Here is a 26,154-nt window from a genome sequence, read left to right as displayed (position 1 = left end):
AACAGGTTCAGCTTCAAAAGCAATTCAGACTAGAGGTTCAGACTCTCGGAAAACATGCACAAAAGTGAGCAAGGAAAGGAAGAGAGAGAGAGAGAGGCTAAACCTGGCACCGGGAAGGCTTTAAAGAGCCCATGGTGCTTGCTGCATAAGTGGGGGCTTACTCTTCCTCTTGAAGCCAGCAGGCTTGACTTTCCGCTGCTGTTTCTGTACTGGAAAAAGCAGGTGTTAAAACAGGTTTCCTGGAGTGGGAAGGTTTGGTGGGAGTTGAAAACCTCCCTGCATAAATGAAGGGGTTATTCCTTAGCCCCTATGTAACATGCAGAGGGTCTTGACAGCCTGACGGGGACAAAAAGTACCCGTAGGGTGGGAAAGGCTTAAAACCCACAGGTTTGGTGCTCTGTTGCTTGGCCTTAGCGGTGTCTGGCTCCTCAGATCCTGCAAGACCTCACCACCATATAACCTTGCAGAGGACAAATGCAAAGAGCACAGACCGCGATGCAAGCGGCATTCAGGTGCTGCTTTGGCTTTGCGCTGACTCTTACACAAGGGTCGGTTTTGCTCTGGCTGCCCACGACCACCAGAGGATCAGGGATAATGAACAAACTGGCTCTGAATTCACTGAAATCCAGGTGAAGGTTTCCTGTGAGACTGTGATTAATGTGATAAAGATGATTATGTCTATTTCCATGTATTTGTTGAAAATTATTCAACTGGTCACAGTCCAGCGGCTCCTGATGTTCCACTTCTGGGCAGCAGAACAAATACCTTGTAGTGCATCTGATCTGGCTCTAATCAGGTACCAGCCCTGACAACAGCCCTCTCACGCATGGCTTAGAGGAGCACTGCAAGCCATTTTCAGCAGGGCTGCTGACTGCAGGAAAACACTTTTCTTGCAAGATTTGCTGTGGAACATGTTTATTCCAGAAATTGATAAAAAAAAAAAAAAAAAAATATATCAAAGTCATGATGTGTCCTGAGAAGAGATTTCCTTGTCAAGGTGTGTTTGTTTGTTTGATAGCACATCCAGAAGGTGGAAATGTAATGTAGTTTCACACTTTACTTTTTGAACCCATTTTTTTTACTGGCATTCACAAAAAACAGTTCCACAGCTTAACTATGCGTTTGATGAAGTTATTAGATACTTCATGGAAAAAAAAAAATCTATCAAGGGCATTAAACCCAAAGATAATGCCTCTGACTCGGGCAGTCCCTGAGCTGCTGATCACTGGAGGCTGAGAAAGAGTAGGAGAGAAACACTGCCACTTACTTGTCCTGTTTATACAGTCTGTCTTAGTGGCAAGTTTTGGCCACTATTGAACATATGATACTGGGCTAGGTGGACTTTTCCTTTCATCTGACAAATCTCTTCTTTTATTCTTATGGAATGAAATGTGAAACAGAGCTGCGGAAAGGTCAGTTAGGATGCTGCTTTCTAAAAAAATACTGTGTTTTGACTTGAGCTTAAAAACCTTTCTGAAAAATAAGGAGGAGAGGAGGAGAAGGTAAATGCTTGCACATCCTGCTTGACATCAGGGAACTTCCTGTAAGATTTGCACAAATAAATAAATAAATTTTTAAAAGCAAAAAAAAACCCCACCCAACCCTGACAAGTTTCAAAGGTTTTAATTTAACTTCATTGTGATTATTTTCTGCAGTTTTGGTTAGGAGTGACAATTATATTAATCCTTCTCCTCCAGGTTATTAATCCTAGTAAAGCAACCTGTTGCTTGGAAGATTGCATGTTGTTAAGGAGCTCCCTGAGAACATTTATTCATGCTTGGGGAGCACATTCCTAACGCATGCATTTTTCATTTAGGCTGAAATTCACCCCTAGGAGGGGGGCCATGCTCAAGGCCTAGGTATCACTTAATTCATGCTTAAACCCTTCAAATCAGAGGATAAAATGAAATCCAATGGAGAACTCTACTGATGTGATTAGGAGACCTCAGCGCAGAAATCAGCGGGGCTTTGGGTGAGAAAAGGAAGATCACTGAAATTAAAATCTGCATTTGACATCTCTGAGCCAGTGTGAGAGATGGGAAACAGAAGAAAGGTGCTCGCATAGTTATATGAGCTCGTGTGTTTATGCTCCAAACCTGAGTGCATAGTGTAAATCGGATAAGACAAGTAAATTGCACCCAACGAGCAGTGAAAGCAGGCAACAGCATTCATGCGGAATCTCAATTTACACCACAGCTGGGGTCCGGAGGTTCTTCACTAAGAACGCAGGGGTCTGAATCGCAATCTGCTTTTTTTTCCCCCTCTTTTCTCTCCTGGTTATGTGGCATGGTAGGTATGCTCCAGCGAGAGCGGCAATGCAGCACTATGAGGCTGCGAACCAGTCACCCGGTGCCTGCAAAGAAGTGTCCCACATCCGAGGACGCGTTCCACATACTGCTAATAGCCTAAGAAAGATTTGCATGGGCACCGTGCTCTGACATGGATTGCTGTCATTTCCATGTTAATACGCTGCTGTTCACCAGCCAGCAACCTTTGTCCTTGTAAAATGCTCCCATGGCTTTGTCACAGCAGAGTGGCTCAGGGGGCGAGCCAAAGAGACTTGCTGCCTAATGCTGATGGTGTTACGTTCCCTGACTTTTTCCTTGAAACCTTTCGGGGAAAAATTCTGTATTTTGTTGCTCTGAGCATGTTGGAAACCATCCATAACACGGCTGCATCCCGAGTCCTCGCAGACCTTTCTACCGCCGCCTCCCGCGGGACGCACGCCCTGCGGCTGCCGAGGCACCGCTGCCCCGCGCGCCCCGGCTGGGGGATGCGCTGGGTACGCAGCCGGCAGCGGGCTCGGGGGGCTGTGGGCAGACGCTGTGGGGTGGCCCGGCTGCACACCAGGGCTGGGACTCGTCTCTTCTGACTCTCAGCAGCTCCAGCACAACTGTCTTCAGCTGAGCTAGCTGTCTAAACCCCCCTTATAGTGGGGAAAGAGAAATAAGCAATTCCACGGCACAATTTGTCTGACTTGTTTTAGATGTCTGCCTTAGAAAGAGATGAATTGGGCCCTAGAAGTGACAGTTTCTCTGCCTTGATCGTAAAGGGAGGCTTGCCAACCTGCAGGGATGCAGACCCGCAGGCTCTAGATATCTGTACACAGCCAGATAAATCCCAAAGTACATGTCTCGTGCTGATGTAGCCCGGGGACCCTCTGCTCTGGGCCGTCGAGCAACACCCATGGTTGTGCCCTCTCCTGAAGCAAGAACTCCTCTGCCCTAAGAAGTGTGAGGTCCCAGCTCAGAGACTCACAGTGCCTCATTTCTCTTGATCACGGTGGTTTGCTATGACAGATATTCCGACCTGTCCCTGTATAAATCTCTTCTGAAAAGCTGTCAGGCCATGTAAGAAAGAAAGATGGAGCTCCTTCTTGCGAAGTGCTGACACGGTGCCACCACGTACCGGCACAACAGGGCACTGTGCACGAGCTGGATGCTTCTCTTTCCCCACAAGGGTCCTGTCCCCTTGCTCAGTTCCTCCTGTTCCCAGCTGAGGCAAGAGAAGGCTTTTTGTTTTGTTCTTTTTTTTTTTTTCTAGTCCAGCAATAAAATGCAAATTCTTTCCCTGACGGTCTTCTTATCATATTTAAATCAGTGTTTGATTCAATTCTGTTCTTGTCAGGTGTTTGTTTATTTTCTCATATCCCTGACTGCAAAGATATTGTTGTTCACAGACATATTTCCAGGGGAGATTTTATTCAGTGGCAGCAGACGTCTTCCCCTGGAAAGTACTGATGCAGATACTGAGATCCAACTGTCCTCATGTGTTAGGACGCTTTTTAGCCTGGTTCTCTACAACCTTCTATTCATAAGTGTCTCCAGCAAGCACCACTCCCAGTTTCTGCTGCAGCTTTTCCCAGAAGCCTCATCACCCCCTGGTCCCAGTCTGACCAGTATCATACACATTGACCTCTTTACCAGAGTTGTGTGACATCTGACATCATAGTCCTAAAGAACGAAGCAGGAGAAGCTCAAGAAGAGAGAAAATATTTTCAAACCTTCATTGGCAGAGGTGCATTTGCCATGCACTCCTCTCTCCACACACTCCCATGGTGCTCAGATGTCACTGAGGGCACGAAGGCGTAAGGCAACTGGTGAAATTGTTGAATCACGCTATTTGAATGCTGTTGACCCCAAGATGTGTGAGTCACCTTCCTCCCATGGGCACCTGTTTGCACTCTCTGAGAGGGCTGAAACGTGTCTTTTCTTGCAGGTGCCTGTCTTCAAACTGGAGGAACTAGCCAACGTCAGGTATTTTGGTCATCAAACAACTCGGCTCCCTGCCGTTACCCATAGGCTGCGTGTGGCAAACAGCGATGCATATACCGTCAGAAACCCCTTCTACACACATGGGCATCTGTTTTTTGCTGCTTACGTGCTCTCTGCGGGCACACTGGTTTCAAAAACAAGCATGGTCTATGAATGCCAGACACGTCCTGCTATACCTGCTGCATCAAGCGGACATTTCTATAGGAAATGTATATACCTCAAACTCACACACGTAGCATGGAGACACACAAGAATGGGGGGAGTCATGTATACTTACTAGTACACACACCCACGTACAAATGCAGTGAGACATACTACATGAGCAACCCTACTACATTTATTTACTGGAAAGGAGTCCTGCAAAGACCTACAGTAATCGCATACACGCAAACTCATCTCCATGTGCAGACGTGCACGCACAAACTCCTTCCCCTGGATTTTTGTGCTGTGCAGTCTTCAGGGGTGAACGTACCTGGTCTGTCTCCCAGATCTATCACATTCCAGGACTTTATCCAGACCCCTTCAATGAGGTTTCAAATGTTTCTGTGCATGTTTCAATCAGTTCAGGCATGTCAGACAAGTAAGTGCTGTGGAGGTACCTGCAAATTACACCATCTGGCTGCCTCAGTGAGCCAGACAAGAGTCAGACTGCAGGGAAAGGGAGAATCCAGGCGTTAAACGAAGGAGTGGAACGTAAAACTAACCATTTTCAGAGGAGGAACACTTAAAAAAATCACTCCAAATAATCTTGTGGTAAAGGTTTACCCATTTCATTTTATTAATCAAATCTGATAAGTGTGAAAGAATTTTCTTTGGAGTGAAGTCAGTTCACTGGAAGATCATTTCCATCTTAACCTTCGTGCTTTGAGTAACGCCAGGAGATGTCCTGTGTGGCAGAATCAGCAGATTCCCAGGTGAGGGCCTCTGGGGGTAAGACATGGTTCATAATGGGATGCCAGTGGGCTCAGTACAACTGATATAAATAGATAAATCCACTGGAAGAAAACAGATGTCAGGGCCTCTTCTCCCCTGTTTAAAAAAGAATATAGGTAAATTTTCGTGCATTAGCCTACATGAAACAATGTCATTTCCAGCTAAGGTCAGGCTTTTTGTCTTGCATACAGCATTTTAAGTTCTCATTAAAAACAAAACCCATCACACCGCCTTTGCAAGGTGGATTTAAATCAGACCGGAGGATTATTATGGGGGAAAGAGGTATTTTCAGACGAAATAAATAATTTTCAGACAAAGTAGAACTTTTTTCTAGAAAGTTTAAAATGCGTGCAGGAAAAAAACGGTTTATACTAGAAAAATAAAGAAAACCAGTTAAGCAGGCTCAGACTGGGTTCTCAGACCGGGATGGATGGATAACCCTGTGACTGGGAGCAAGTGCTCAGAGGCAGACTCACTTGCCCAGGTTGAGGGACCGGAACATCCAGCGACAAAACGGCTTGTCTCACCACGATGCCCACTGTACCTATTCTGGAGGTAAACCAAAGACGCTCATCTGTTGTGATGTTGATCTGGCAATTTCCCTTCGCAGAAAGCTTCTAGTAGGAAAAACAAAGAGGGGGAATAAAGTGTTTATGTGTTGAGAGGGAAGCGTGTTTTTGTTGACTCAACCTTCATTAAATGGCTCTCATCGTTGCCGCAGTGTGAGCTGTTGGCACAAGCCTCTGCTCTGTCACTAAACCCTAATGCCACCTGGAAAAGGAAGAGAAGGGACGCAGGGCAGAAGAGCCTGAGCGTCCGTCCCTCCTCCCACACCCCGTCCCGGAGCCTGCCCTGATCTGAAAGAGAGATGCTGTGCTGGGAGGTGCCAGGAGCCCCGTGGCTGAGCTATAAATCTCACTCAGTCAGAGGGGAAGATTTATATCCACAGCTTGGAAACAACGCCTGTAGCGTACACACACATGCACACACACTCGCACACGCATTCCCGCCCAGCGAAAACCAGCAGCTTTGCCAGAACGGAGGCTGAAGACAAGGTGCAGTCCCAGGAACAGCTAAATTGCTTTCATGACTTTCCAGCAGCGTTTCAAAGACAAATTGGGGGCTTGTGTTTTAAATGTATCCCCAATTTGCATTTTGATTGGCTAACAGGCCATGCAAATTCCACGGTAAAGTACTGATCTGTCAAAGGCATCTGACAGTTTTCAACAATTGCTGAAATGGCTTTAAAACAGACCTGTGAGAGCTGGGGAGAGAAAAAAATAATCAAAAACCCTCTGCCTGATGAGTGAGTTCTTTCATCTGCTAAAAGCTCTCCAAACCCACAAGCCTGAGGCTGACTTTAAATAGAGTCAATGGAGAAATATCTTCTAGACAGGGGAATGATGAAGCCCTCCAACAGTCTCTCTCCCTTTCAGTTGCACTCTCTCTCTCACACACATGTATTTAACTTTTCTCTCTTCCTCCCTCCAGAAAAAGTTCTATCCAGGCTGGTGCTCAGTACCCCCGCTTCTCATGGACGTCAGAGAGGTGTCTACCATTCAGCATCTCATGGGGTTGAACTCCAGGATGGACCTGCAGCCACAGGGTCATGGGATCTTTTCCAGTTGTGAATGGTGTTGAGGCTTTAAGGTAATTTTATCACGAGGTAAAGGGATTCTTCAGTTTACAATATCTTTAAATGAGACACACGGGATTTTGCCACTGTGTTGCCAATCAGACACAACCTGTTTCTGGATTCAACCAAGAGACAAAATATTTCCTAAGGACATGTCATAGGGAGTCATTAAACCGCCCTGAAGTACCACTTGGCAGTGTGAGATGAAGCAAGTTGCACACTCCCACAGCAGGCCACTGCACAAGCACCTCAGCCAGAGCAAAAGAGGCTTTGAGACACAGTGGCAAAGGGCCCTTAGTGACCTTTTGCCAGTTTGTCACAACTTTTTTGGAGATAGAAAGCAACAGAAAGAGCCTAGATTTTCTAGGGTCGTACAGCTGTGCTGGGTTATCTGTCTGCAAATATTTTTGTAAGTTCAAAAAATGTTCATATCCTGAAGCAAGTTGCAAAACTAAAATTTCAAGTCGTCTGCAAAGTGAAAATGAGCAAAATAAATATATAAACCCAATCTCCTTTGGTAAAGTGAAACTTTCTCTTTCAGTAGGGTATAAACCTTTTTCTTTCATTTTGTTTTGCATTGACAAAGCAAACAAAAAGCTCTTCGATCCCGTAATTTGCTAAGCTACAAAATGAGAAAGACATTGTGAACTGTCATTTTCCATATTGCACAGGAGATGTCCTTTGGATGGTTTCCATCACCACCACCCCCTCCCAAATTTTTGGATGAAGACGACATTAAAACTGGCCCTATCTCCATTTGAAAAAGTTTTCAATGAATTTTCAGTTTGGATTGAGAGAGTTGTGAGACAGTCTCATCAAATAGAACCTGAGAAGCATTTAGAAGGACTTCTAAATTCAGGCTACCAAGACTCCAAACTGTTTCTGACTCCAGAGATGTAAAGATCTGACCCACTCTTTTTCCGTGTGAAAGAAGTCAGCTCATCTTCGGGTGTCTTTTTATGGATCCGCTTACCTCTGCGGAGCCCTTAGGCCATCTCCATGCACAGTGACATAATAATGATGGATAAGAATCATTTACCATTTGGGGCAAGAGGCAGAGCAAAACCAGTGTTTCTCAGACCTGTCCCAAACCAGGGAGCCTGGTTCTGCACCGACCTGCCCCTTTCCCAGAGCAGTGTGCAACTTCTCAACCCGACAGCACATTCCTCTCCCTGCCCTACAGCTTAGCGCTGATACCCCAGCAGCCTGTATACTTTTGACCTCACAAGCATTGCACAATCTGCCGATGCGACTGTTCCTCATTCTGCTTCACCTCAGTGATGCAGCATCAGCCTTAGGCGAACTCAGCTATGAAGAAATGACTGTGCCTTGAGGCTTCAAACCTTTTGAGATACACATGCAGACTCTACTAGCTCCAACACTTACCTACTTGCTCCACTTCTTTTGCTTTTCCTGGTTTCAGGTGTGATGCATTCCTTCTGCATGGCTCCTAGCACACATCCTGCTGGATGCTGCTACGTGGCATACAGTGATATATAAAATCATGACAACATGGTGGGATGAGGAAAGAAGGTTTGCACTGAACTAGTGTGGGCTGGGAGAGATCAGTGGTACCTTTGGATTAACCATGTTGAGAAAAAATAAGGTAATGTGTTTACGACATATCTGTGTGTGAATTACAAAGCTGTGAGGGCAATACATCGTTTGTAGCATGGTGCGATTCGCAAGTGCTTCAGGACTTGGGACCTATGTGGCCCATGGGGACAATGAATGTTCCCTTCATGCTTGTTCCAGGTGAGGTGATCCCACCTGGATAAGGAGACAACTGAGTCTGGTGTGGAGGTGAAGAGGAGGAAGAGCTGCAGTCAAGGGGGTTCATCCCAGAGCTAATATCCCTGAAGCGTCTGATTCTGACCCAGCTCAGCACAATGATGTATGGCTTTCCCAGCTCGCATTAGCCTTGAATTAGCAATGACTGATGAATCTCTGCACCCCTTGTCTTTTCATGCTCTGGATGAGGCCTCAGCAAATTACCTCAATCATCCCCTTCTCCTACACACAGCTCTGGCCTCACCACGTCTCTCCAGTCACATCTTCCTCTCTTCTGTTCAACATGCAGTCCCCAGGATTAACTCACTAGCTCCTTCCTCTAGTATTCTCTCTCTATTTAACCCAAGCACATTAGTGACATGGTCATCTACTTAATCCTCAGATAAGGTAATTGGAGTTGTATCCTTGATAGAAGAAAACATGCAAGGTATTTTTCTCACTACTTTCCCTCCTTCCCTAGGCTTTCCTCTGTGAGGATTTCCCTTCGGCCTTAGCTAATCAGATGACCCAGCTCGGTGAGTGGGGAAAGCTGCCGCAGGACATAGTTCAAGCGTTTTTCTCCTCAACAGGTTCTTTGTGACAGTTCCCATTCAGCCTTTAGCAGCAGGTATTTAGTTATTAATTTCCCATCTCCATCAGGTTGATGGTGCACAGAGATGGCTGGTCTTGGGGCTTACAGAGGTTTTCCACTTGGGAACAATTTTTTTTAAGGTGTTGCCCTTTGGCACAAACTGGACATCTTGGTGGGTTAAATATAAAGATGAGGAGGAGGTTGGAAGAAGAGGACAACGTGACTCCCATGCGCAACTCAGTGATTAGAACGGGATTGCTCTTTTCTTGTTCTTTTCCATTCTCCCCTCGTGCCTTGTAATGGTCATTGGTAGCAATTTGTGTCATGCCGTCCTGGGCTCTGAGATTCCGCAAATCCATTCATTATGGCCCCAGGAACAAATCCCGTCAAATCACCAGTTTATAAACTGCATTTCAGATATGTTACATGAGCACTGATTGCAAATCTGAAGACATTTCCATTTTGCCTGAGGCCAAGATTTTTAATTTAAAAAAAAAAAATCCCGTCAGGGTCTGTGCAAAGGCTCTTTAGATATTCCAACCAGCACAGTTTATTTAAAAATTCAATAAGGCAATTTTCATGGCAGCAAGGAAAAAAAAGCAGTGCTGATGTCTGCATACCCAGTAAGGGGGAAGAAGCAGCCAGGATCTCGTCTCCCAGACCCACTCAAGCCAAACTACGCTGCTACCTCATTTTAGCTCCTAACAGCCTGCAGCCCCAAAACCCAAGGTATCCTTTCTGCTCAACAATTATATTTTCTCCAACAGTGGAACAAGGAGTAGGGAGTGGGGAGCAGAAATGGCCTTTTTAGAATAATCTGCTGCCCAGGAGTCACATTAGCTAGCACAGAGCAAATATAAATGATCAAACCTACTTCTGGACTTCATGAGGCTGGTGACAATGGTTGGAGGAAGAGGGTGGTTAGCTTTGCATAGACATAGCCATGGGAAGTGGACAGAAGGTAAGTAGGCTGCATATCAAAAGTGGTTATTGTCTGCTTTCTGGGAACTATAAGGGGCTCCTTGGGAAACAGAGACAAAACTGAATTGCTGTATTTAGGTCAGAGGTGAGGAAACATCTCTGGCTGCTCTAGACCATGTAGCAAAGGTATTTTCTGCTACCTTATGGTGCTATCTGTTCCTCAGCCAGACATAGACAACAGCCAAGACAGCCCCTTGCCTTGGCATGGCATCAGGACACATCCAAGCTCAGTCTTTGGAGGTTTGGGAGGTTCCTATCCCATCGAGGAAAGAAGTAGCTAGAAATTAGTGATGCCTACAGAGAAGAAAACACAGAGAGACCTCTATCATCTATCCCTTCCCTAGAGACCTCAGCCCAAATACCCACCCCACCAGAGGAGCAGAGACACCTGTGTGACTCCCCCCATGATAGGTATTCAGGTCTCAGCCCACTGGCAGAGGAGCTGAAGGACTTTCTGCGCCTGCTGCTAACGAGATCATTAAGACAAACACAGCGATTACATGAACCTTTCCAGTCAGAAGGATGAGGTGGGGTTTTAATTAAAGTAATTATACTCAGCTGGAAAGGCTATTTGCAAAAGCATTTAAAGTCTCTGGGAAGGTACAGTGCTGACAAGTTGGGTTTAAAGATAGTAATGCTGATAGAGTGTGTGAAGCCTGCTGCCTGTGTGGACTGCTGGACTTGAGCTACCAATGTTGTTAGCGTCCTCCTTGAGAAACCTGATGCTACATAAGAAAGGTAGGCAATGCTTTGCTGATGGTGATCTCAAGGATGAGTTTATGCTGAAGCATGTCCATTATGGAAAGGATACTGCTCTTAGCTCAGGAGAGTTTTCAGTATGTCAGGACTTTTTCTCTCCAAAAGAAGACAAAGACATTTAACTACAGAAATGTTCCCAGGTCAGTAACTTGTGGGGAGTAGCCAGTATCCCTCTCAGGTCAGCTGGCATTTTGTGTTTGTAATGGAGTATCTTGGGGTTTTTCTTAAACTCTTTTAGTGCAGTGATCTACAACTATGAAAAGCCAACTTGAAGCTGGGGACTTGGCACTCTGAGTTTCACACTTGTGGCAATTCAAAACTTTTATGAATTGTACAAGATAAGTCAGAACTGACCCTTGCCTGCAACAAGCTGGGATTTTGACAAATCAATGTTTTCCTGTGTAAGTCCTCATAGAAAACTTCTAATCAGCTCTGGTTGTGTCCACTTTTCTCCCCTTTTTCACTTTTTCTGACTAAAATCCATTTACAAATCAATCACCCCTTGTTAGAGACCTGTTCTTCTCTTCCTTTGTAATAGCTTTGCTGAGAATTGGGGGTCCACAGTAAGGACATCTCATTGTTGCCTTATCCTTGGTGAGAAAGAGAACAGATCAATGTGACTTACACTTCACCCTTTCCCATTCAGTGCTGCCTCTCATTTTGTTCTGCTTTTAATATCATCTTTATTGCAAGTCTGTTCTAATGCTCCCTGTTTATTTATGGCTATTACTGAGATGATGCTTTAATTGTCGGATCAGCGCCTCCAGTCCATCAGCAGAGAAGCAGGCAGCTCTTTATAAACATCATTTTTTATTTAGCTATGCCATGCACACAACACACACACACAATTAGGAACAACAATGGTGTTATTCCCAATGAACCCTTGTGCAGTTCTTTGTAATTTTACCCCATCTTGAAAAGGACAGTCTTTGAGTCTGTTTACTGTTCTTTCTGCACTAAGCATTTTGCCCTGTAGATCTGGAAAAAGGAAATTTAATTAGAGTAGTATTCAGGATGGTTTTTATATATATTTTCTACCAATTAGCATTTCATTAAGGCAGTTAAATTGCATTTGCCAGAGACAGACACAACCCATTGCAGAGTATTATTTTAAGATCTCATTTCTTTTTTCTCATTTTGCAAGCTGAAAATGAAATCAGGTGGTGATTGATTAATTATTAATTCATTACTGGTGACTGGGTGGGGTTGGAGCAGGTCAGGAGTGTGTGAGGGAGAAAGGGGAAAGAAAGACACAGTCTTGTTTTATTTCTTTGGATAACTTTGCAGGAGCTACCTGAGGTGGACAGACTCATCCTAAAGCCCAGCAGAGATGCTGGATGCCTGGTGCTGCCTGCTTCTGAGTATTTCCTCACCCTGACCTCCTGCAGGATGGGAGTGGTAGATAGGAAGTGGTAATATCTCATTAGTATCACTTTTAAAATCTTTTGGGCAAGAAACATCCTACTCCTTGGTTAATCCCCTTCCTCTTTGTGATGCAGCCAATCTGTGGGATGGGTGATTGCTGCTCTCTCTGGAGGGCTGATGAAATGGGACACGTGCCCACACGTGGCACGCTCCTGCTGGCTGACACCAGCTGTCCAAACTGCACCTTGCTCTAGAAGAGGGTTAAGCTCTGCCTTCCCTTTCATTTCTGTTTGCTCTGAAGGCTCCTCTCCATCCCTCCCTCTGTTTGCAGTGTGGCTTTGTCTCTCTTCATTGCTCTCAAGGTCACCATTGATCAGATTGTGAGTACTTTACAGCTGCAGCCTTGGATGGGCAGAAAGAGAAATTGATTGCAGTCAATTCAGCAGCAGATTGAACTGTATTGACTTGTCCCCTATTCGTGCAGATGAGGAGCTTTGCTACCTTTTAATTACCATGGCTATCCCTCCTCAGCGTCAACGGAAGGGTTGGGTGTGTACATGAGAGTGGGGGGCGGATCATACAGCCTTGAGGAAAGACTTTGCAGGGCGTGTAGGGATTCTTCTTTCTGACCAGTCAGGACCACACAAGATAGGAGGACTGGTGCTATGGCTGGTGAGGGAACCCCAGGGATAGAACGCTGTTTTTCCTCTGCTTAGTGACTCTTCCTGTCACTGGAAGCTATTTTTTTCCATAGTGGAAGCCAGCTATCTTCAAGAGAGTGGCACTCTGCTGAAGTGGCAGTCACAGGTGATAGAAAGGTGCTGCTCCTTTGAACTGGACACGCTTGGCAGGAAAGGCAGAGGTTCATCTGGCAGAAGTCACACTGAGAAACATTGCTCCTTCCCTTGCCCTGTCTTTGAGCACACAGAGGAGGGGCATGCTGCTGCAAGCTTTCTTTAATAGCTGGATAAGCCCGTCTGCTGCTCAGCAAAGTCCTTTGGCCAAACCCTGAATTCCCTTGTTGAGGAGGAAGAGCTGGTTGTGTGGTTCTTGTTTAGATCTAGGGATCAGGAGAGACTGGGATGTGTTCAGCTGACCCCTGTGGAAAACAAGATGTACATGATTGATTTCCATGTTGCTGCTCAGGCTTCTCACCCTGGATTCTGCTTCTGGCTCTGTCCGTGGGCTCGCAGGCTTTGCCGGCGCTAGCCCAGTAATTTGTCGCTATCATAGAAAGTGCAGTTGGCATTTCTGAAAGGTAGAAGATTGGCAGCTTCAGACTGAAATCCTCTGTTCATCTACTGAATTGATGCCAGTAGTACCAGCACTAGGAGTGAGAGAAGAGCAGTGATTCCAGCAGGGCTGGTGAATAACAGTTCTTTTAGCAAATTGAAAAGTAAAAAACTAAACCAGAGCAACAAAATTACTTTGATTTAGAGTCAGAGAAAGTCTTGCATTTTGACTTTTTTATCATTAAAACTCTTCTGAGTAAGACAACATTAAAGGGGATTTCAAAAGAAAGTAATACTCAAACTAGAACTAAAATCAACATTTTAAAGACAAGTGGGGAAAGAAGTTAATTGTTTCCCATTTGCTTCCCTTTACCCCTGTTCTGTCTTCCTACAAAGACCAGAAATTCTGTGCAGTCTTCTGATATGACCAAATACAGCATTTTAGCCTCCTCCCTGGGACTTTGTCCAATGCACTGTTCCCATTTCCAGGACTACTTAAGCTTAGACCTGACACTTGTAAGGATGCTAACCCTCGGCTGAGTTTGCACACTACATGTCCAGTCACTGGACTCTGGCCTAAGACAAACAATCTGTTTTACATGAACTATTAAAACATCATCATCTGTTCACAAACACAGGCTACAGCTTCCCTTAGAACCCAGACTGATGACCTGTAGGACTCTTTCCTAGACCTCCCCATATAACATGAGGTATTTTTCTTGACTGACTGGGTAGGCAATGGTGTAGGGATCCTGACTTGGTAGGCTCAGATGAAATAGGCAAAGGGGTTTCACCTTTTCAATTACCTGCCAAAGGTGATAATCCTTTATTTTAATCTTATGCAGGCAAATCACAGAATCACTAGGTTGGAAAGGACCTTCAAGATCATCAAGTCCAACCATTAATCCAGCGCCACCATGTCCCCTAAACCATGTCCTGAAGTGCCACACCCACACGTTTTTTTGAACACTTCCAGAGATGGCGACTCCACCACCTCCCTGGGCAGCCTGTTCCAATGCCTGACCACCCTCTCAGTGAAGAAATTTTTCCTAATATCCAATCTAAACCTCCCCTGGCGCAACTTGAGGCCATTTCCTCTTGTCGTATCGCTAGTTACTTGGGAGAAGAGGCCAACACCCTTGCAACCCAAGTTGACCCAAGTCAACCAAGTTGACCTTGCAACCCAAGTCGCCTGTATCAGGAATAGTGTGGCCAGCAGGAGTAGGGAAGTGATTGTGCCCCTGTACTCGGCACTGGTGAGGCCGCACCTTGAATACTGTGTTCAGTTTTGGGCCACTCACTACAAGAAGAATGTTGAGGTGCTGGAGCGTGTCCAGAGAAGGGCAACGAAGATGGTGAGGGGTCTGGAGCACAAGTCTTATGAGGATCGGCTGAGGGAACTGGGGTTGTTTAGTCTGGAGAAGAAGAGGCTGAGAGGAGACCTTATCGCTCTCTACAACTACCTGAAAGGGGGTTGTGGAGACGAGGGTGTTGGTCTCTTCTCCCAAGTAACTAGTGATAGGACAAGAGGAAATGGCCTCAAGTTGCGCCAGGGGAGGTTTAGATTGGATATTAGGAAAAATTTCTTCACAGAGAGGGTGGTCAGGCATTGGAACAGGCTGCCCAGGGAGGTGGTGGAGTTGCCATCTCTGGAAGTATTCGAAAAACGTGTGGATGTGGCGCTTCAGGACATGGTTTAGGGGACATGGTGGCACTGGATTAAGGGTTGGACTTGATGATCTTGAAGGACCTTTCCAACCTAGTGATTCTGTGAAAGCTAGCACTGAGACTAGCTTTATAGTATAAAGCCCTTTCTTCTGCCCTTGTAGAGAGACCCTTCCTCTCTGCAGCATCCCAAAGGGGAGAAGCAAATTCCAGCAGTTTACAACTCCCAGGGAGAGAATGTCCTGTGACAATCTTCCCCCAGTTTCTAGCTGTTAAAATAAATTCTTCCCATGTTAGTAAGACTCCCCTGAGGCCTCAGGAGAACAGGTGCACACTTGACCCAAGTGTCACCTGCACCTAATATATCACATCAGCCTCAGGGGGAAAAAATGCAGCCAAAGCTTCTCTCCCCACACCCACCCGGGGAGGCCTGGCTCAGCACAACCACAAATGGAGACCTGCATGTGCGCTAGGAACAGCACAGAACGCCCCTCGAGAGGGGTGGGATTTGCTTATTGTGCTGCTTAGCATGGCTCCGGTGACAAAGGGTTCACTGGAGGGCTTGAAGGAACCCTGCTGGGCTCCTGTTTGTCCATTGCAATTTTTGAGGTGAGGCATGTATACCAAGTGTCCTTTACCAGGTGGCCATTCACTGACGTTTTGAAGAGGGTCTCTGGATTCTTTCGGCTTTATGTTACATAGCTAGTGCTGCCAGTCTTGATCATGAAGATGAACAGTTTCCTCTGATTCTTGGTGAAGGAGCATTTTCTTGTGCAGCTTTCAGAAGTGGAAGGAAGTAAAACAAATTTTCTTCAGGGAGTATCTTCCTTCCTGCTGTAGAAAGTCCCAGGTCATGTGGTAACAACTCTTCCTCTGTCATCTCCCGCAGCAACCTTAAGGTGAAAAGTCACTTGAAGTAGCTTGAATGTTGACACATCTAGAGAAAGACAACTCAGCTAGGGAAATCCAGGCCTGAACATGCGATTCTAAAGGAGAGTGATAAAAGCAATGGGGCATGTCCTCTGTATGCATGGTCCTGCTGCCAGACATTGGTGTCTGGAGGTGGGTTTAAAGAATGGTAAATCCTACCTCTTCTGGAGTTGTTGGGGACAGAGGTGCTATAAAAAGAAGTTAGAGGAGATTGTTCCTGTCTTAATTGACAGGGGATGGTAGGAGAGAGATGTCATTTTATCTGAATAATATCAAGACCCACATTACAACAGTTACCCCAAAGCCACAGCAGCCAAGTTTTGCAATGATGGGCTTACAACATTTTACATTCTGATCATGCTCACCACAACCCAACCTCAAGGAGCACACATACTTGGGCTCTCATTTTTATCCATACCTAATTAGTGTGCTAATAACTTAGAAGGTTATTAATTATTTTGCTAATTATTTAGACTCTGCATGTGACTGGTCATTCCAAATGATGTACAACATGGGTTAATTTCACACTTCATGCCGTGTTTATGCCAAAGTCAAAAAGGCTTATATTCATGATTAGAGAGCAAAGTAGAGAGGTGGAACAGTTCTTCAACACAAGGTTCCTGGGAACCTCAGCTGGGTTTTCGAAGTAGCCAGCTCTCTAGGTTCACTTTGAGGTTCTATGAAGCTGAACAGTCATGTTTTGCTGAATGCAATATTATGTGAGGACTTGCATAAACTTTCTACGAGCCTCTGGTTGAAAGTGTTTGGGAGCCATCATCTAACATGGAAATAGGTTCAACAGGACCTTATCACTTAAGTGACCAGTTGCTGCACAGTAATGATCAGCTTGTGAACATTTCTGAGTCTCTGTTAGAGGAGTCTGGGTTGTGATACTAATGGTTTTGCAGAGCCAAGATGCTTCAGAAAATTAAGATCTGTTCATGGAACACTCTGGCAGCAGTAAAAGAGTTTATATATGGCTTGTAAATTCTTCACTAAGCTCTGGGAATAACAAACTGCTTGCAGAAAGTTGGGGATGCACACACATAGAAACATGAGTAAATGAGGATCACTGCATTTATTTGGGGTGAAATGGTGAGCAAATGGAAGCAGATAAAATCAAATTCACTGCTTTCAAAAGATTCCAGCTCAGTTTTTCCGAGTGGTGGTTAGTAACTTCTCTGCCTCAGTTCTGTCTGGTGTCTTGACTAATATTGATACTCATTCAAGGGCGGACATAGGTCCAGGGTGGTGGGATGGGGAGAAAAGGAAGAACAGAGGGGAAATAGCCTTGTGTCTGTCATGTCACCATAGTGCACACTGAGGAACTGGAGAAGAGAGGGCAGCCAGCTCCAGAGTAGGGGTGGAAAAGGCATGGTGAAACTTTCCCGTGATTCTTATCTCACTCCCATTGCTAAGGCACAGGAAAAATACAGTCCTCAGATGCAGAGCTAAAAGTCTCTGTTTTCTCTTGTAGCAAACTTACAAACTTCTCCTGAGGACCACCTGTAGAGCAAAGCCTCTTCACTGCAGCCATCTGGGAGTCACTAGAGGCAGGCTGAGTATTGTTATTTATTTCTGTTTGCTGTAACCAGTTAAACAAAAGCTTGCTCGGTCCCCAAAGAGCAATAGCCTGGGGAGTGTGGGAGGGAGAGGCATTGCAAAGAGGCATTTTATCTTTGACGCATGCTCCTTGGCAGAGGATTGAAGGTCAATGCATACACATCATACTGGGCTGATTACAGTGTTGACAACCACTCGCTTAATTTTATGAAATTATCAATTGATCTGTGATTGTAGAATCTAATCAACGCTTAGAAAATACGGTGGGTGGAAAAGCCAGTTGGGCTGGATTTTTTTTCTACATCTGGCTCTGGGAGGGGTCCCCCCAAGAACCATGCAGCTTCCTGGGATGGGTTAATTCCACTTTCCCTTTTGCAGCTTGGTGGGATGACAACCTTTACTATCGGATACCTTGTTTCTTAGCTGACAGGTCATCCTGTCTTTTTGTGGTGTGGTGGTTTAATTCAAGAAGCACAAATTTGCTCACCCACTACTGAAATGACATAGAATTGTGAACATGTATTGCAGAGATACTCACTTGGATTTGGCTCTGGGTGAAAGGTTTGCATATCACAAAAGGAGTCTCTGGCAACATTTTAAAGTAATTAAAGAACTCTGGGTATTGGCAATTTCTATATCCCTAAGAAAGCAGTGCAAAGTTTCTCGTGAGAGTAATTCTTAAAGGATCTTCAACAAACTTTACAGGAAAGGAAGCCACCACCTCTGAAATGAGGTGACCCCTGGGAATGCTCAGCAGGGTTTGCTGGAGCCTGAAAATGGAGTCAGAAAAGAGGATGGAACATCTGCAAGGGAAAACCTGAAAATTTGATAAACCTTGCACTTTTAATCTTTTTGTAAATAATACAAAAGGCATCCTGACAAAATATGGAAAATTACTTCTTCAGTAATGTGCACTGATATAATCTTAACCGGGTTGTTATATATCTCAAAATATCTATTTTCTGAAAGACACAGATCCAGGTGTCATTATTTCACAGAATCACTAGGTTGGAAAGGACCTTTAAGACCATCAAGTCCAACCATTAGTCCAGCACCACCATGTCCCCTAAACCATGTCCTGAAGCGCCACATCCACATGTTTTTTGAACACTTCCAGAGATGGCGACTCCACCACCTCCCTGGGCAGCCTGTTCCAATGCCTGACCACCCTCTCAGTGAAGAAATTTTTCCTAATATCCAATCTAAACCTCCCCTGGCGCAACTTGAGGCCATTTGGATAGTTCATCTTTTAGCTACTTACTTTAAGAACGAAGTTTTCAGTTTTCATAGCAGAAAAGTTAGAGAATATCTTTTGTGACTATTCTGAAGCATCAGAAAATAAGTAAAAATCTCTTTTTCTGTTTAAGCTTTGTATTTTACAGAAAACACCTTAGATTGTAGAGAAAAATGTTGTAACTTCATAAGGGCTTGAACTTATCAGTACTGAGCAACATGGAACTGGTGTCAATGGATGGATTTTCCCCTGAAGCTTTCCCTTCTGAAGGCTGAACAGACCTGCTGTATCACTGCTATTTTTCTAGCAGGGTACAGGATTTTCTACCTATCTATACTATTTTCTAATCTAAGTACATAGCATTTCCCTTTCAACTCCTTTGCTCTGTCACTGCAAGTGCAATGGTCAGAAATTATGCAGAAGTTGGGGTCCAGCAACAATCAACCATTAATTAAAAGAATAATGGCAAAAATCTTACTTCTACGCTTTTGTAAGCATTCCTACACACCTCAGCTTTCCAAAGCTGTTAAGGTTGACAAGAGCCAGTATGCCAGGTAGGGTCATATTGGTGTGTTTGCCTGCTTTGACTAACCTTCAAAAGGCAGAAAGAACACATGTTAAGCCACCTTAGGAACATTCTCCTTGTTTCATGTAGCAACTGATGAAATTACTCCAGTGAAAAATCAGGAAAATATTACTATTAACTGCAATATGAGAGCAATTCTGAATTCTTGTAGAGATGGGGGCTCTGTTGTACCAGAGAATGTTCAGACACATAACTAGAGACACATGTAATCTGAGGAGCTTCATGTCTGAATAGTCAGAATAATTTTTGGAATCCAGAATATTCTAAAATGAAGAGTCTGTTCTTCAAGGCAATAATAATGACTTAAGAATATTAGGCTTTTAAAGTCAACAACAACGAAGGGATTTGGAGCAGTGGAATGTGCCTTCTGTTTTACTAAGTAAGATTTATATTTTTTTCTAGTGATGTAAAGAGGTATGAATGGACTGTTTCTTTTCTGCTGAATGAAGGAAGCAGTTCTCATGTAATCAAAATGAAGCAAATAGACAAAGCCTTGACATTATGGAGCTTCAGTAAGCTGAAGATCCATATATATGGAGCTTATAATGACAGCTCAGACCATAATAAAAGCTCTTCCCTGAAATAGAGGAGGAAAAAAAAGGGGAGAAAAGAGTTTTTTCCAGTCCCCTGCTTTGCAAAAAGTCCTGCTGGGGGTTGCTCAAGCAGTGGGGTTGTGATAAATGAAATTGCTACCTATGTTCAAACACCTGTCAGAATAGTTCTCTGCCTTCACAGTCTGGTTTCTAAGCCTCTCTGGTACCCTACCACCAGTTGGCAGAAAATAGCTGTATCTGTTAAGTCCCACTTTTATTTCCAAGACCATGATTCTTCTCAGAAGGTGGCAGAGAACTGGGAGAGGTTATCCCATGTCCACTCCTGACCTGATGGACGTGGCTCTAGCAAGCAAAAGTATTTCCACTCTTTAAAATGTTTTACAGATTAATAAAATGGAAAAGCAAATTGCAAGAGAACAAAATGATTTTCATAAACATTGCTGTGGGCAAAAGGGTCCTTTGGATAATAGCACTTTTATCTCTGTTTTTGAATCTTCAGCCTGCCCTAAATGCATGTAATAACAGTAAGTCATTCACAACATGCACATTCTCACAGAATTACTGTATTAAACAATGTTAAATTGGTGGGGTGTGAAGTGAATATCTCTTTATTACCCGTGCAAACAGAACAGAGGCTGATTGTTAGCAGCTAGCCTTGCTGCCATGGATAGGTAAGAGCTAAGCCTATGGAGGTCAGCTTGGACAGTCATCGTTTGCTACTTGAAGGCACTGTCCCGTGGTTACACAACTGAAGGTGGAGTGTTGGAAAGAAATGGTGATATCTGGGGAGCCGTAGTGGTGGAAGGGGCTTTTTTCTTAATGGCAGAGATTTATACTTACGGACTAAAAGTCAAACTGGAGAGCCATGGGGATGAGGGCCCTCTTAATCAGAAATGTAACAACAAATCATCAGTCAGTCTGTGCGCGACCTGTACTGTTACTGACTCGGTTTGAGCCAAAGCCTGACCTTAAATGACATTTTATTATCACAGCTGAGTCACAGAACTGGAGAGCACTGACTGAGCTGGTGATGATGGGGTGGGACTATTGTCCTCAGAGACCCTCTCCTTGTCCTGTCTTACATCCCAGGGTGCCAGACTGAAAGTTTTTCTCGTCATTTTTCCTGTAAGTAAAATCCTGTGACTGACAAGTTTTGTTGAAACAAAAACGTTTTCCCTGCAAAGTTTGGTGTCAAAAGACTGACATTTTTGAATGAAAAACCATTTCATCAGGGAATGTACATCCATCTCTATTCTGTAGATAGTGGTTGGTTTGTATGTTTATAACAAGTGCTGAGAAGGAACATTTTTGTCTCCTGTGAGTATGGCCTGTTTGGGGAAACCATGTTTTTGATGGATTGCTCTGAGCCCTCTGTTATTAGAGATGTTTCCCCATTTGGACTCAGATGGGTGGAAAAGTTTGTCTTTAACAGCAGGAATATAATTTTGTGGTGGAAATATTTCCCTCCATATTGAGAACCCTTTAAGATTTTGATGGAGAATAATTTTGATTTTTTTCCTTTTCCTTTACAATGTAAAACCTTTGCTAGCAGTCCCTCAAAAGAAACACTGGCAGAGCTGAGGTGGTGAAAATGGGAACAACCAGTTACCTCCAGAGCCTCTAGACTTCCTTTATACACAGAGACATATTAGTAATTTTTCATTTATTCCTGATGATAGGAAGTCATGGGTTTTGAGGCACTGTGAAAGTTTCTATTAGAAGAAGGTTGATCCAGGGCTTAGGAAGCAGGCTTGTTATTTTGGAAGCAACAGTTAAATTTGCTGTCTGGACACATCTTTTCTATGTTACTTTACGGATAAGTCCCCTCAGTCTGTCAGCTTCTCATCTATAAAAGTGATAAGAATATTTCCACCTTATCCTAAATGTGTTATGAAATAAATCTAGAAGATTGAGGCTTTCTGTCTCCCTGTGTGCACACAGACATATACCTACACTCTCTCTTCCCTTTCCGCAGAGATGTTACTTCATTCTTACAGCAGATTCACAGCCTCTAAGAGGCAAAAGTGTTGGCTTGTCCCTGAACCTTCTTTTCTCTTTGCTGTGCAAAATAACTTTCTAAAGATGACAAAATTCTGCCACCAGGCATCAATTTCATGGTGCTCTCTGTATCAGGCACATTCTGGTTCAATGTGACTGAATAAACTCATTAAAAGAGGAGTTTGTCTCCTAAGATCTGAATCAAGTGGTGCATAGTACAACAATGTGGGTCAAAAACCGTTAACCGTATTTCCTTGTTAATTATGTATTATTTATGTATTATACATAACTTGATCAATATTTGAGCATTATTAACATTCCTATTTGAGTCTGAAGAATGATAATATATTTTGGCCTAAACAGATGCTTTTTTATCTTCTTTTAGTCTATAACAAGTTGATGTTTCTTTCTGTGTGGAGAACACAAAGCCTGAGATTACAGAACTGGGCTGGGAAAGCTAAAATCTATTCCAGTGATCCATGGGACAATTCTGATTAATGCTTTGACAGCTCTTGCTTGAGTTTCCCTACCTGCGGAAGTAATATAGAAAGTATCTTATTAGAGTGAAGCTAAATTTATGTTTGAGTACCTTCAGAGTAGGGGAGTTTGGAGCTATACGTACCAGCTAAGTGTGTACCTATGCACATTCTGACATACACTACCCTTTCTCAGGAAAAGAGGCTGTAATAGAATACTTTGTCCAGTCAGCGGATTTGAATCTATCTCGCCTTCAGCATCAGGGTCAGAACAACCCTATGTCCTAACATTGCCCTTCTAAAAGTCTAGGGAGCATCTCACCCTGTCACCCAAGGGAACCTCAGCATGCTATGGATATATAAGCAGGATCACACCATATTTGGGGTTATCTTGTACCCAATTCTCCATCTACCATTTCATTGGTGAGTGCACCACTTGGGAGTTTTATCTATGGGTCTGATTGGAAACCCACTTGAAATCAATAGGAGTCTTTCCTTTCAGCAAGCAGGGTTTGAACGTGATAGTTTGTAAGACTGCTTGGGCCTCACGGGGATGAAAGGCACCGTACTGAAATGCAATACAAAAAAGTTCCTTCTTCCACACATTCCTATTCACTTGAATATAGGTACATTCACCTACTTCAGTATGCTGAAATGAATATCTGCTATAAGAATAAAGCTTATCAAAGCCCAAACACAGTACAATCAACCTTCTATGTAGATGCAAAACCTTACTGAGGAGCAGCAAAAAGAATTAAACCCAACAGAGGAAGACAGAGACTCATTAAAAAGAGTTATAACAAATCAGTTATCAGATGTTTAAAGAATAAACTTGTTAGAATAAACCTGTTAAATAAATCTTCAGCAACGCTAATTAGGTCGGTGTTACACTGGCACAATGTCTCCCTTCTTCCATAGAAGACTTAATGATAGCATAAGCCTGTTAAAGGAATACACTAAGTATACAATAAGCTAGCGATTTAAAGGATACCTCAGTTCATCCTCTAAACCTGACCTACCTACAGATTGTCACTAGTGAGAAATATCTCATAGGCTCCAAAGGTCTATTGAAAACCCAGGCCCGTGTGCCTTCTTGTTTGAGAGAGATGTCCATGGATGTGCCCCTTTTCCCAAACACAGGGACTGGTGATGGCTGTGGAAGAACTACATGATTGAGGGCTTTTTGTTTTCTTTTCTCTCTGTGTTGTACCCAAGGTGCAGATTAGCCAACTGAACCTATTCTCGGAGCTTTAATGACAATATTGATCGACTATTGGTGAAGCAGCAAGGAAAGAGGGAGAATAAAAATAATTACTTTGTGCCTATATAGTGGGTTTTGTCACCGCATGTCTAAGGATGGATGATTCGGAGATTAAAGACATCTAACTGAGGCTTGGAATATCTGGGTTTGTCCCAGTTCTGCCTCTGGTTTTGTGTAAAATATGCTCTTCCTACATCCCCCTTGTATAAACAACAGGGTGAACAGAGTGACTACTCTTCCTTTTGATTTCACCTGTGTCACACGGAGGTCTGTGAGGCAAGCCTTATAACTTCCCTCAGGATGATCTACAAAGCTAAATGAGGCTTTGGTGGAGTGTGTTAGCATTCCCATGGTGGCTTAGTCTTGCTAGAGTGGGTAACTGCAGGAGTGGAGATGTAGGTACATACCACGATGCTCTCAGTACTAACATTTCCTACAAATACCTTAATATGTTGCCACTATCGTGTCTTCAAGCTGCTGTGTAGACGAAAAGCTGGGTGGGTAACTGCAGTTAGCTCAGTTCTGGCTTCTAGGTGGAAGTTATACAAACAGTCATCCTGACAAGACAAGAGCATTAGGTTGGTGTATTATCACCTGTATTACTTAGAAGGAAGCAGAAGTGAGGAAGAGTAAAGTGATCCCCTTGAGATTATGTGGTCATCCAGTAGCAGAGCCAAAAATAGAACCAAGGTGTCTGAGTTGGTCCTGCACATTTTATGCAATAGATCATTCCCTCCAGAGGTGAACTAAATTATTTTCCTCATGAAACAGGGGAAGAGTTAAATGCTGACTTACTTGGAGGGAAATGATCTAAAACTAGCAGGGAAAGAAATGCTTATTTCTGGAGGAGGTGTCAGAAGCAAAAGAAAAGCTTGAAAACAAGAATTGAACACTACATAAAGAAACACTTGACAGCTACAGCCCTTTAAGCTGCCTTGAGTGTCCGTGTGCAGAATTCATTGCTGGCAACCAAAAAAGAGTGTCGGCTCTAAAGACTGAACCTAGGATATGAATCTACTGTAACAGCAGTGGGACACCAGGGATGACGGTGCTCTAAAGGAGACATCTGGGCTGGTTCAGAGCTGCCATGGACAAATGGATACCAAGAAGGGAAAAGATAAGAAATAACAACCTGCAGGATCCCTTAGACTGAATTTCTGCCTAATGTTCAACCCACTCCTGAAGAAATGCAGTGAATGAAGTGTCTGGTATGGAAAGCAGGACATGCTGGTGCCAGAGCGTGTCTGGCCAGCAGGAGGTGAAGCAGCACGTAGGCAAAGTTCATTGTTAGTAGTATTACCATTAGCAAGGAAAGGTAGCAGCTGAGCTCAGGACTGCTCAGGGAGAGGTGTGCATACACAGAGTAAGTAGCAGTCTTTGCTTTGGGAAGCATCCAAATAAAATAAACAAGGTGGAGTTTTTATACACACTCTTTAACATGCTGCTTGGGAAACTGTGGCATAAAAGCTACATCTAAACAGCCTGGCAGCCGTGTTTTACACTGCACACTAAGATCGTGGTCCTAGACACCTGGACAGGGGACAAGTTCTTGGTTTACTTGGCCATGTTTCTGGAAACAGATTTCTGAATATTTTGATTTGTCCTTTCCCTCTCTGACCACTAACCAGAATAGCCTGAGAGGCTGTGTTTATGCAGAGAGGTTTTGTAAAGCACTTAGGCATATGCCTTTCAACATAGTTCCTGAAAATCAATTGCATCAACTTTTTCTTAACAAGATGAAAAGTCCTTATTGTATATGAGAAGTAACCCTGCTCAAGGCATGCGGTTACTGTACGGTAACAATAACCCCACTTCTCAGGGTGCCGGTATGCACCAAGCTATCAACCTTGTGACTCTCTGTGTACCTGAGGCAAAGTGCAGTTATCTCAGAGTAGCAGCATGCTCTAAAACATGTCACTCCTTAGTGATTCAAATTCAAATTTTCTCACAAATAAATTATACCCGGGGGCGGGGGGGGGGAATTACTACTTACTTTTCTTCCTATATTCAATACTTGCCAGGTATATTGATTTGTTTGTGCAGGGATAGTGGTGATAGTCCATTCTGACCTAGACTACTGTTGATGAAAATGTGCAATTTGGTTGCATGAATCTGTTTTAAAGTGCTGGATTCCCTGCACTGGTGATGTGTACCCTTGGGCTGCAGAAAATGGAGTTTACCTGCTTTGTTGTGTGGCTTGGTCGTTATTTATAATCCAGAGATAAAAAGACAAAAACAAAACAGTCTTGCACCATCCCTTCCAGAAGCTGAAAAAAAATTGCCCATACAGTTACAATCAACTGTCAACATCAATTTAAGTCATGCAGTTGGATGTGTATACATGT

The sequence above is a fragment of the Phaethon aethereus genome (assembly GCF_964289735.1).
Source record: "Phaethon aethereus genome assembly, chromosome: 20".
NCBI lineage: Eukaryota > Metazoa > Chordata > Aves > Phaethontiformes > Phaethontidae > Phaethon > Phaethon aethereus.
This window is presented reverse-complemented; position numbering follows the sequence as displayed.